General features: G+C 42.0%; 1 protein-coding gene across 1 annotated transcript in view; it reads right to left on the bottom strand.

Moving 5' to 3' along the window:
* cpt1al (carnitine palmitoyltransferase 1A (liver) like) overlaps positions 1-12,552 on the bottom strand; it is a gene marked incomplete at its 3' end in the record, with an annotated part of 34,924 nt that extends 22,372 nt beyond the window's left edge. The window contains 1 exon segment of the mRNA NM_001113828.1: positions 12,540-12,552.
* Between the last annotated feature and the right edge of the window lie 492 nt (positions 12,553-13,044).

The following is a 13,044-nucleotide window of genomic DNA, read 5'->3' as shown; positions in this document are numbered from 1 at the left end:
AGTTACACAAGAAGATTTATAGCTGGCTAAATGTTTATTGTTCATTGTTTCAATCTACAAAGGAAAATTATGGCCCCCGGACTTGTCATACATGCCCAGAGGGTTGGGCAGTGTGGTTGAAATCAGCCCAAACGATTCTGAGCTTGTATGGCAAGATTAAATGGGTAGTTATCCTTCAAGCTGACTTTCAGTTTATTATAGAACAGCTTACTTTTTGACTGGTCTTCAGTTTTATTTAATAGTTTTAAAATGATTTGCCTTCCCTATTCTGCCTCTAACTTTTTTAAATTGAGTGAATGACTCCAGCAGCAAAATAACAAATAAATACAACAAAAATAAAGTATTGTACCATGTGGCTACAATTTTTAGTTCCTGTGCCTGTTACTTTCAAACCCCTAAGCTTTAATAACACTTATGTAAAACACAGAAAGTAATGATAAGGCTATCCACTGACTTTGTCTCACTAAGATAAGAAAGCTATTACACGGAGTTCAACATACATATATTTTACATAACCAAATTCTACATATAAAAATGGCACATTGGGTCACTTTGGCAACCACCGTTTTCAGCAGATTGGGGGAAGTCATCAGTTCACCCCAACTGCCTGTAGTGGAATTTGCCTTGTGTGAGCATTTTCAGGTGAATTGTATGTATGTATGTGTGTATAACTTTATTTATAAAGTGCCACAAGAGTATGCAGCGCTGTACAATCTTACAAAATACAAAATTACACACAGGGAGGACAAGTGATATAATAAATAAATACAATAAATATATATAAATGCACAGGGAATAAGTGCCATGAGGTATGAGACATAGTAGGAAGGAGGTCCCTGCCCCGTAGAGCTTACAATCTAAGTGGTTGGGTAACATACAGGCACAAATTGGAAGGTATTTATGCCATTTCTAAAAATTGCCTATAAAATTTTACTTTATTTGCTGCATTTAACTCATGATGGGGTGACATGATGCCCAATATGCACAGATGTACCAAAGCAGGTGGCATCCATGGACCCCGAATGATAATAGCGCACAATTGTACTGACAGCACACTTCCACTGTCACAGGCACAAGCAACCATAATGGGCAATTTGATAGCTTAGTTGCCCTTTAAAATTGCAAAAAGAGGATTGGTGGGAAAATGTGAATGCAGCCACTGAAAAAGTCAAAACAGCACCCGAGCTTGTCTGACAGACCCGCTTCCATGTACTGGGACTGGGGGTCAAGGGAGAGTCCAAAAACTAAGGAAGGGGCAAGAATCCCCCCCCCCCTCTGGGAAAACGAATGAATGTAAGTCTTACAACTCCGAATGCTTGTTTACAATCTATAATTTTCTTTACTGTATGTACCTTGCAAAATGTTCAATAAAAACAACACATTGAGCAAAAAAAAAAAAAAAAATGAGGAAGGAAGCATCTAAGGGAATCGAACCCTGGTTATCCAACCCAGCCCGCCAGCCCCAGGGCCGACTCCCTAACCAGTAGGCTATCCTTCCTCCTAACTGTAATAGGTGCTTTTTAGTCTGTTGTCCTAGTGTGTTGTCCGTTACAGAAGAGCAGTTGGCATCTTTTGTGTAAATGAAACATGCAGGCTTAAAATCTGTTTGAAAAACATTTGACCTGAAAGCAGTGGCTTGTGTGCCCATCTCAGCTGGACCCAATAAAGAAAATCTTCTTGCGTGAGGGCAGGGGCAAACTCCACTGACACCCAATGCACTGACTTTTAATTAACACATTAAATCAATGAGCTGCTTATTATAGATGAACGTCAGCTGGTTATATTACACACAAAAAGGGGCATGCCAACATTTTTTGCGCAAGTGTGTTAATGGGGGGCCCTATATAAATAGTTTATTTCTTTAACCAGCACTTTATTTAAGAACAGACAGAATCTTCATTACGGTTATCAAGAGTGGATTCATTTGACCATTAATTATATCAGAGCTAGTAACTATCAATTTTCCTCATATTGTTACATTGCATGTAGATTTATTTATTAAACTTATTTCTAAGGGTTTCAATAATATTTATGGTACCTAGTACATTTACCATTTACACAACACACAGCAGGTTCAGTTTCATCAAAAGCACAGAAATGCCAACTAACCCCATGTGACTAGGGTCACAGTGATCCAATTCTGCATTATTTAAAAACTAATTCTTCTTCACTCAAAAAGGAAACATAAAAGAAAGGTCTTAAAATTGCCTGGAATGGACCATCATCATCTCCTAATGACACAGGGTTGGTCAGTGTCTCTGAGAGCTTGTGTTTTGTGATTATCCAGTAAAGTTAATCAGTTATGTGGCCAGGTTTGTACAACTTTTTTTGCATCTTTGTGGGCTAAAAGGTGCGTTTTGGGATTTGGGTACCATTAACTATAACAATATAAAATGGATTTTAGCCTCTGTATGTTTATGTTAAAAAGGTATTTACCAGATTCCTTTTATTTGGGGAGTTCTGTTGCTTATCTATTGATAAAATTGTATGTCATACTATTTCTTAATTGGATAATAAGCAATGTTACAAACAACCACAAAAATGGTACTGCAGGTATAGGACCCGTTATCCAGAATGCTCGGGACCAAGGGTATTCTGGATAAGGAGTCTTTCCGTAATTTGGATCTCCATACCTTAAGTCTAATAAAAAAAATTAATAAAACATGAATTAAACCCAATAGGATGGTTTTGCATCCAATAAGGATTATTTACATCTTAGTTGGGATCAATTGCAAGGTACTGTTTTATTATTACAGAGAAAAGGGAATCATTTAACCATTAAATAAACCCAATAGGGCTGTTCTGCCCCCAATAAGGGGTAATTATATCTTAGTTGGGATCAAGTACAGGTACTGTTTTATTATTACAGAGAAAAGGGAATCATTTAACCATTAAATAAACCCAATAGGACTGTTCTGCCCCAATAAGGGGTAATTATATCTTAGTTGGGATCAAGTACAAGTACTGTTTTATTATTACAGAGAAAAGGGAATCATTTAACCATGAAATAAACCCAATAGGGCTGTTCTGCCCCCAATAAGGGGTAATTATATCTTAGTTGGGATCAAGTACAGGTACTGTTTTATTACTACAGAGAAAAAGGAAATCAGTTTTAAAATTCTGAATTACTTGATTAAAATGGAGTCTATGGGAGACGGGTTTTCCGTAATTCGGAGCTTTCTGGATAACGGGTTTCCGGATAATGCATCTGATACCTGTACTAGTACCCATTGTAAATCAACTCACCAAATTCAGTAGGTAATCCAGGTGCACAAGGCCCAGACCCTTATCTTAGGGGAGCAAAAAAACAGGAGAATGGGGGCCTCCAGGGACACAGAAAATCCACAGGGCCGCAAAATGAAAGTAAAAATATTCTTTATTAAGGTTGAATTAAAAAACAAACATCTCCATGTCTCTACACATATCGTGCCCCAGGGCACTTAACGTTCCCATTTGGGTTGATGCAGAATATCTTAGCATAACTTAAATAATACAAAGGGAATAATGCACTTTTGCATTTAAACTAAAATCACATTCTACTCCCTGACTTGTACAAGCACAATCAAAGCAAAACCAGCAGTCCACTAAGAAGAACCCCACCCCCCCCTTCCCCAAGCTGCAGCCTGCAAGGCTGTGAGATAAAGAGCAGATCATACAGATGGTTTCTCCGTTGACTGCAGATTTGTTCTGACTTGAGGACCAGGAAGTAGAATGTGACTGTTTAGTGCAAGAAATAAAAACCATTGAAATTTACTAATTAAAATTCTAAGCACCGTTTTTAGCAGATTGGGGGAAGTCATCAGTTCACCCCAACTGCCTGTAGTGGAATTTGCCTTGTGTGAACATTTTCAGGTGAATTGTATGTATGTATGTGTGTATAACTTTATTTATAAAGTGCCACAAGAGTATGCAGCGCTGTACAATCTTACAAAATACAAAATTACACACAGGGAGGACAAGTGATATAATAAATAAATACAATAAATATATATAAATGCACAGGGAATAAGTGCCATGAGGTATGAGACATAGTAGGAAGGAGGTCCCTGCCCTGTAGAGCTTACAATCTAAGTGGTTGGGTAACATACAGGCACAAATTGGAAGGTATTTATGCCATTTCTAAAAATTGCCTATAAAATTTTACTTTATTTGCTGCATTTAACTCATGATGGGGTGACATGATGCCCAATATGCACAGATGTACCAAAGCAGGTGGCATCCATGGACCCCGAATGATAATAGCGCACAATTGTACTGACAGCACACTTCCACTGTCACAGGCACAAGCAAGCATAATGGGCAATTTGATAGCTTAGTTGCCCTTTTAAATTGCAAAGAGAGGATTGGTGGGAAAATGTGAATGCAGCCACTGAAAAAGTCAAAACAGCACCCGAGCGTGTCTGACAGACCCGCTTCCATGTACTGGGACTGGGGGTCAAGGGAGAGTCCAAAAACTAAGGAAGGGGCAAGAATCCCCCCCCTCTGGGAAAACGAATGAATGTAAATCTTACAACTCCGAATGCTTGTTTACAATCTATAATTTTCTTTACTGTATGTACCTTGCAAAATGTTCAATAAAAACAACACATTGAGCAAAAAAAAAAAAAAAAAAAATGAGGAAGGAAGCATCTAAGGGAATCGAACCCTGGTTATCCAACCCAGCCCGCCAGCCCCAGGGCCGACTCCCTAACCAGTAGGCTATCCTTCCTCCTAACTGTAATAGGTGCTTTTTAGTCTGTTGTCCTAGTGTGTTGTCCGTTACAGAAGAGCAGTTGGCATCTTTTGTGTAAATGAAACATGCAGGCTTAAAATCTGTTTGAAAAACATTTGACCTGAAAGCAGTGGCTTGTGTGCCCATCTCAGCTGGACCCAATAAAGAAAATCTTCTTGCGTGAGGGCAGGGGCAAACTCCACTGACACCCAATGCACTGACTTTTAATTAACACATTAAATCAATGAGCTGCTTATTATAGATGAACGTCAGCTGGTTATATTACACACAAAAAGGGGCATGCCAACATTTTTTGTACTGCGCACGTGTGTTAATGGGGGGCCCTATATAAATAGTTTATTTCTTTAACCAGCACTTTATTTAAGAACAGACAGAATCTTCATTACGGTTATCAAGAGTGGATTCATTTGACCATTAATTATATCAGAGCTAGTAACTATCAATTTTCCTCATATTGTTACATTGCATGTAGATTTATTTATTAAACTTATTTCTAAGGGTTTCAATAATATTTATGGTACCTAGTACATTTACCATTTACACAACACACAGCAGGTTCAGTTTCATCAAAAGCACAGAAATGCCAACTAACCCCATGTGACTAGGGTCACAGTGATCCAATTCTGCATTATTTAAAAACTAATTCTTCTTCACTCAAAAAGGAAACATAAAAGAAAGGTCTTAAAATTGCCTGGAATGGACCATCATCATCTCCTAATGACACAGGGTTGGTCAGTGTCTCTGAGAGCTTGTGTTTTGTGATTATCCAGTAAAGTTAATCAGTTATGTGGCCAGGTTTGTACAACTTTTTTTGCATCTTTGTGGGCTAAAAGGTGCGTTTTGGGATTTGGGTACCATTAACTATAACAATATAAAATGGATTTTAGCCTCTGTATGTTTATGTTAAAAGGTATTTACCAGATTCCTTTTATTTGGGGAGTTCTGTTGCTTATCTATTGATAAAATTGTATGTCATACTATTTCTTAATTGGATAATAAGCAATGTTACAAACAACCACAAAAATGGTACTGCAGGTATAGGACCCGTTATCCAGAATGCTCGGGACCAAGGGTATTCTGGATAAGGAGTCTTTCCGTAATTTGGATCTCCATACCTTAAGTCTAATAAAAAAAATTAATAAAACATGAATTAAACCCAATAGGATGGTTTTGCATCCAATAAGGATTATTTACATCTTAGTTGGGATCAATTGCAAGGTACTGTTTTATTATTACAGAGAAAAGGGAATCATTTAACCATTAAATAAACCCAATAGGGCTGTTCTGCCCCCAATAAGGGGTAATTATATCTTAGTTGGGATCAAGTACAGGTACTGTTTTATTATTACAGAGAAAAGGGAATCATTTAACCATTAAATAAACCCAATAGGACTGTTCTGCCCCAATAAGGGGTAATTATATCTTAGTTGGGATCAAGTACAAGTACTGTTTTATTATTACAGAGAAAAGGGAATCATTTAACCATTAAATAAACCCAATAGGGCTGTTCTGCCCCCAATAAGGGGTAATTATATCTTAGTTGGGATCAAGTACAGGTATTGTTTTATTACTACAGAGAAAAAGGAAATCAGTTTTAAAATTCTGAATTACTTGATTAAAATGGAGTCTATGGGAGACGGGTTTTCCGTAATTCGGAGCTTTCTGGATAACGGGTTTCCGGATAATGCATCTGATACCTGTACTAGTACCCATTGTAAATCAACTCACCAAATTCAGTAGGTAATCCAGGTGCACAAGGCCCAGACCCTTATCTTAGGGGAGCAAAAAAACAGGAGAATGGGGGCCTCCAGGGACACAGAAAATCCACAGGGCCGCAAAATGAAAGTAAAAATATTCTTTATTAAGGTTGAATTAAAAAACAAACATCTCCATGTCTCTACACATATCGTGCCCCAGGGCACTTAACGTTCCCATTTGGGTTGATGCAGAATATCTTAGCATAACTTAAATAATACAAAGGGAATAATGCACTTTTGCATTTAAACTAAAATCACATTCTACTCCCTGACTTGTACAAGCACAATCAAAGCAAAACCAGCAGTCCACTAAGAAGAACCCCACCCCCCCTTCCCCAAGCTGCAGCCTGCAAGGCTGTGAGATAAAGAGCAGATCATACAGATGGTTTCTCCGTTGACTGCAGATTTGTTCTGACTTGAGGACCAGGAAGTAGAATGTGACTGTTTAGTGCAAGAAATAAAAACCATTGAAATTTACTAATTAAAATTCTAAGCAAAAAGTGTGTTGAGCCCTGTTCATTGCACTAATGTTCCTTTAAATGACAAGAAATTATATAATGTCATAATGAAAAGTGATTAAAATATAATGTACTGTTGCCCTGCTATGTAAAAGTTGCATACCTCCCAACATTTGAAAAATGAAGAGCGACAAAAAATTTGTTGCGTGCAGCGCAGCAACGTTTTTGACCACACTCACTTTTTTGGTCACGCCCCAATTAACACACCCCATTTTTTCTAAAAATACTCCTTTTATATAGTTGAAATGGTGGGATCAGATGCAAATGTGCTATACCCTCATACTGTACTATAGTGAACAATATAGCAACTCCTACATATTATTATTATTATTATTAACATTTATTTATAAAGCGCCAACATATTCCGCAGTGCTGTACAATAAGTGGGTTTCATACATTGGACATACAGAGTAACATATAAAGCAATCAATAACCGATACAAGAGGTGCAGAGGGCCCTGCCCAAAAGAGCTTACAATCTACAAGAAGAAAGGCCCATTTACTTACTCACGAACGGGCCGAATGCGTCCGATTGCGTTTTTTTCGTAATGATCGGTATTTGGCGATTTTTTCGGAAAATTGTCGCGACTTTTTCGTTACCAATACGATTTGTGTGAAAAAACGCGAGTTTTTCGTAGACGTTACGATGCGCTCGTATTTTGTCGCGACTTTTTCGTAGCCTTCGTGCCGAGTACCAAAGATTCGGATTCATTCAAGCTTCAGTATGGTGACTTTCCTTGGGCCGGGTTGGAGCTGCAGAGTGCCATTGAGTCCTATGGGAGACTTTCCTTGGGCCGGGTTGGAGCTACAGAGTGCCATTGAGCCCTATGGGAGACTTTCCTTGGGCCGGGTTGGAGCTGCAGAGTGCCATTGAGCCCTATGGGAGACTTTCCTTGGGCCGGGTTGGAGCTGCAGAGTGCCATTGAGCCCTAAGGGAGACTTTCCTTGGGTCAGGTTGGAGCTACAGAGTGCCATTGAGCCCTATGGGAGACTTTCCTTGGGCCGGGTTGGAGCTGCAGAGTGCCATTGAGCCCTATGGGAGACTTTCCTTGGGCCGGGTTGGAGCTGCAGAGTGCCATTGAGCCCTATGGGAGACTTTCCTTGGGCCGGGTTGGAGCTGCAGAGTGCCATTCAGCCCTATGGGAGGCTTTCCCTGGGCCGGGTTGGAGCTGCAGAGTGCCATTGAGCCCTATGGGAGACTTTCCTTGGGCCAGGTTGGAGCTGCAGAGTGCCATTGAGCCCTATGGGAGGCTTTCCTTGGGCCAGGTTGGAGCTGCAGGGTGCCATTGAGTCCTATGGGAGGCTTCCAAAATCATGCTAAGTCTGAAAGTTTCGCCCGCCGCTTACGAGCGCTCAATACGAAAAAGTCGCAACAAGATACGAGCGCATCGTAATGGCTACGAAAAACTCGCGTTTTTTCGCGCAAATCGTATTGGTAACGAAAAAGTCGCGACAATTTCCGAAAAAGTCGTAAAAGGCGCCGAAAAAATCGCAAAAAAATACGAAAAAGTCGCAAAATGTTCGTTTTCCAATTGGATTTTTCCAATTCGGATTCGTGTCTTAGTAAATGTGTCCCAAGGTGTGGGAATGGGCATGACCAGAGTTGTGGGAGGTGTGGCACAGTGTATTGCTAAATTAGATTAGGGTAAGCTTCTCTAAATAAATGTGTTTTTAGAGATCTCTTGAAGGCAGAGAAATTGGGAGAAAGTCTGACAGTTTGTGGGAGCGAATTCCAGAGAAGGGGGGCAGCCCTTGCAAAGTCTTGAACGCGAGCGTGTGAGGAGGGAATGAGAGAGGAGTTGAGGAGCAGGTCAGTAGAGGAGCGTAACAAGCAGGTACCTAGAGATGAGTTCAGAGATGTAGGGTGGGGCAGAGTTATGAACTGCTTTAAATGTGAGGGTCAATAGCTTGAATTTTATCCTGGATGGTAGGGGAAGCCAGTGCAGGAATTGGCAGAGCGGCACGGCAGGGGAGGAGCGGTTGGAGAGGTGTATGAGCCTGGCAGCAGTATTCATTATGGACTGGAGAGGGGACAGTCTTTGGAGGGGAAGGCCAATTAATAGGGAGTTACAGTAGTCCAGGCGAGATATTATAAGAGAGTGAATAAGAATTTTGGCAGCATCTTGGGTGATAAATGATCGTATTTTTGAGATATTTCTTAGGTGAAAGTGACATGATTTGATAAGTGATTGGATATGAGGAGTGAAGGACAGGGCAGAATCAAGGATAACCCCAAGGCATCGGGCCTGGGAAGATGGGGTGATGGTAGAATTGTTAACCGTTATAGATACCTCGGGAACAATGTGGGTGTTGGATGAGGGAAAGAGAACCAGTTCAGTCTTAGAGAGGTTTAGTTTAAGGTAACGTCGGGACATCCAAGCGGAGATAGCGGACAGGCAGGAAGAGACGCGAGTTAGAAGCTCTGGGTTGAGATCAGGAGAGGAAAGATAGATCTGAGTATCGTCAGCATAGAGGTGGTACTGACAGCCAAAAGAATTGATTAGTTTGCCAAGTGAGGAGGTATAGAGAGAAAATAGTAAGGGGCCCAGGACAGAGCCTTGAGGAACCCCGACAGAAAGAGGCAAGGGAGAAGATGATTCCCCATAGTAAGTGACACTGAAGGATCGATCTGAGAGATAAGATGAAAACCAGGATAAGGCAGTGTCACGAAGGCCAAGAGAGCGGAGAATCTGGAGGAGAAGAGGGTGATCCACAGTGTCAAAAGCAGCAGAGAGATCGAGAAGTATTAGTAGCGAGTAGTGTTTTTTGGCTTTAGCCGAAAGGAGGTCATTTGTTAGTCGGGTTAGAGCAGTTTCGGTGGAGTGTTGTTGTCTAAAACCAGATTGTAGGGGATCCAGGAGGTTATTGTCAGAGAGGAATAGCGTCAGTCGGTTGTAAACTAGGCGCTCAAGCAGTTTGGAGATGAATGGGAGCAGAGCGATAGGTCGGAGGTTAGTAGGATTGGAGGGATCAAGGGAGGGTTTTTTCAGAATAGGGGTTACAAGTGCATGTTTCAGTTGGGAGGGAAAGATTCCAGTAGAGAGCGAGAGATTGAATAGATGAGTTAAAGGCTTTGATAAGACAGGGGTTGGCATTACGAGAGATTGAATAGATGAGTTAAAGGCTTTGATAAGACAGGGGTTGGCATTACGTAGAAGTTTGGTAGGAATGGGATCAAGAGGGCAGGTAGTAGGGTGAGAGGAAGACAAGAGTTTTGAGACTTCCTCTTCAGTCATTGGGGAGAAGGAGCCTAGAAGAGACTGGGTAGCGTGTAGGAGGGGAGGGGAATGTTTATGGGGATTTAGTTGTGCAATGTCACTTCGGATGGTGTCAGTTTTATTTTTAAAGCGCTCAGCAATAGCTTGAGCAGTGACTGAAGCACATGGCGGGGGCGGAGGAGGGGACAGCAGAGAGTTAAAGGTAGAGAAGAGTTGTGCAGGTTTTTTAGAGAGGGAGTTAATAAGTGTAGTGAAGTAGGTTTGTTTAGCTTGGCAGAGGGTGGTGTTGTAGGAGAGCAGAGCAGATTTGTAGCTGCAGAAATCTGACTCTGACCTTGATTTGCGCCAGCGGCGCTCAAGTGCACGTGACTGTTTTTGGAGGGATTTGGTATGAGCAGTGTGCCAGGGTTGGAGTGGTTTGGGCCTCATGCGTTCTGTATTGGCAGGAGCAAGCTCATTGGCGAGGGCAGTGGCGAGTGCGCTGTAGTAGACAGAGGTAGCCTGGTTAGGACAAGAGACAGTTAGGATGTTAGAATGAAGAGAGTCAAAGGAAGAAGAGAGGTGTGACGTGTTTAGGGATTGCAGGTCTCGATATGTGTATGTTTGGGGGGACAGCAAAGGGTGTAGAGGGAGTTAGCGAGAGTTGAAATGTGAGCAGATTGTGATCAGAGAGGGGGAAAGGGGAGTTAGTGAAGTTTGAGATAGAACAACCTTTTGTAAATATAAGATCCAGGGAGTTTCCATTGGAGTGAGAGGGGGAGTCAGAGTACAGAGATAACCCAAAGGAGGATGTTAGTGAAACATATAAAATACAAATAGAGAGAGAAGGCAGTCAGTTATAAGTGAGTTAAAACTATGTACCAGCTTTGCCCCCCCATACACAGTGCCCCCAATGGCCCAATAGACAGTACCCCCCATACAGAGTGCCCCCAAAGGCCCAATAGATAGTACCCCCCATACACAGTACCCCCAATGGCCCAATAGACAGTTCCCCCATACTCAGTGCCCCCCATTGCCCCCATAAAAAGTGCCACCATAGACAGTGCCTCCAAGTGACCCCATAGACAGTAGCCTCCATAGAAAGTACCCCCCATAGAAAGTGCCCCCAATTGCCCCAATACACAGTACCCCCCATACACAGTGCCCCCAATTGCCCCCATAGACAGTATGCTCCATAAAGTGCCCCCAATTGCCCCAATACACAGTACCCCCAATTGCCTTCATACACAATACCCCAATATACAGTGCCACCATAGACAGTACCCCCAATTGCCTTCATACACAATACTCCAATATACAGTGCCACCATAGACAGTACCCCCCATACACAGTACCCCCAATTGCCCCCAGACAGTACCCCTATACACAGTGCCCCAATAGGCAGTACCAACAATTGCCCCCATACACGCTCCTTTTTCAGCGGCTCCTGCTCCTTATGCGATTAAATCTAGAAAAATGGACCACCACATTTTAACGGACAACCGCCCCCCACCCCCGATCTTTCAGATTCTAAAATTCAAAGATGCCAAACCATCCGAATGCTAATGTGTCCATGGCTAAGTTTGATGACATCAGTGGTGCGGAGCTAAAAACATTAGAAAACTTATCATTGAGGGTGCAGAGAATTATAATGAGGGGTATAGGAAAAGTCGGTCCGGGGACCACATCAACGAGCCGATGCAGTCCCCGATCCAACTAGATTTTTAAACCTGCCGATCGAGATCTAGCCGATTTCAGGCCAGGTATCGGTAGGGCAGTCCCTTCGGTAGTGCCCATACATGGGTTGATTACCTGCTGAATCGGTCTATGGGACCGATATTGGCAGCTAGAATCAGCCCGTGTATGGGGGACCTTTACTAGCAAGAAGTAGATCTGTCACTCACTGGAAATCTGAGCTACCTGTGGGCCACAAATCTCCAAATAACACCTTGATATCCAGATACATTATAATCCTCATTGCTAGTCCCACAAAACACAAATCGCCAGAAAAAGCTTGCCGTTCAGATTCATTAGAATCCACAATTTGGGATCTTTTGTATCATTACATTCTTGAAGATGAAATTAGTTATCAGGACTTCCTTATTAAAAGCTCCCTATTGTTACAACATGCCCTCCTTTCGCACGAAAGCCATTTTTATCAGTTGTTATTATCATCACTAAACAATGAATATTATTAAATCAATGGCATCGATGCTGGCACAGAAATAGGAGGTGTTTAGCATAAACTGATTCATTCTACACACACTCATACAAAAAGGGAGAGACAGAGAGAGTCAGGGAAAGAGAGAGAAGAAGAGAGGGCACCTGGAGCTTACTATAGTGAGAGAGTTCCCAGCAGCAGCAGCAGCCATGCTTCCTTCAGCAGCTAACTGACTTGAGGCTGGGGGTGGAGCCAAACTTCCTGCTGCTGTTGAAAGCACACAGAGCAAGGGCAGCCAGGGGATTTGCTGTATTGCTGATGTCGTCAGGGGAGGGAATTTGGGGGCTGGGAGAGTGCTGGCTGACAGAGGGACTGTGGAAACAAAGTTTTACTGGGACACATAGCCAGAGCCAGCAGATCTGTATGAGAACTAGGCTAATGATGTGGCGCCTCTTTATGCAGTGACAGGGATGGATGGGATCTGCCTATCACTGTGCACATGGGACAAAACCTACACTTCTCAGCTGCAGCTTAAAGAGAGACTGACACTAAAAATTCATGTACATTAAAAGTTCCCTATAAGTCATGTCGATCATTTTTCAGCAACAGGTTTGCTTTTGTATGTACAGGTATCGGACCCCTTAGCCGGAAACCCATTATCCAGACAGTTCAGAATTACG

The sequence above is a fragment of the Xenopus tropicalis genome, chromosome 7 (genome assembly GCF_000004195.4).
Source record: "Xenopus tropicalis strain Nigerian chromosome 7, UCB_Xtro_10.0, whole genome shotgun sequence".
Taxonomy (NCBI): domain Eukaryota; kingdom Metazoa; phylum Chordata; class Amphibia; order Anura; family Pipidae; genus Xenopus; species Xenopus tropicalis.
This window is presented reverse-complemented; position numbering and strand designations above follow the sequence as displayed.